Here is a 509-nt window from a genome sequence, read left to right on the forward strand (position 1 = left end):
CCCACAATGCCATCTCAGGGTGCAAGATAGATCCTAAACCCACAGCCCACCCTCCCCATCCGTGCCCCAGTGGGAGCTGAGGACAGGATCCCACTGGATATGCTGCTCCTGGAGGGTGCTGGGGCAGAGGGATGTATCCAGCCTTCCCCCTGGGGACCTGTCATTCATTCAGCATCCCATTGCTTGCTTCCCCCCAATCATGATCCTGCTGATCCCTCTGAGAGCAGGGAACTGCCTGGCTCCTAAAGCTTTTTTAAAATATAAATTAGAAACTGTTCTAACACTCAAAACAATCTTTCAGCCTGCAGAGCACAGAACAGTGTCATTTTGAAAGACACTTTCCCCTCGAATGCCCCAAACTCCCTGCACCGACGTGCCCAGGCTCGCCCCGCGTCCCAGCTACGCGTCGCTGCCCCGACGCCCTGGCTCACCTCCCCCGGGGGATGTGCTCACGTGTCCCCAGATCGGAGCAGGACACCGAGGGTGCTGCTTACCCCCTCCTCACCCCA

The sequence above is a fragment of the Eurypyga helias genome, unplaced genomic scaffold (assembly GCF_000690775.1).
Source record: "Eurypyga helias isolate BGI_N326 unplaced genomic scaffold, ASM69077v1 scaffold30526, whole genome shotgun sequence".
Lineage (NCBI taxonomy): Eukaryota > Metazoa > Chordata > Aves > Eurypygiformes > Eurypygidae > Eurypyga > Eurypyga helias.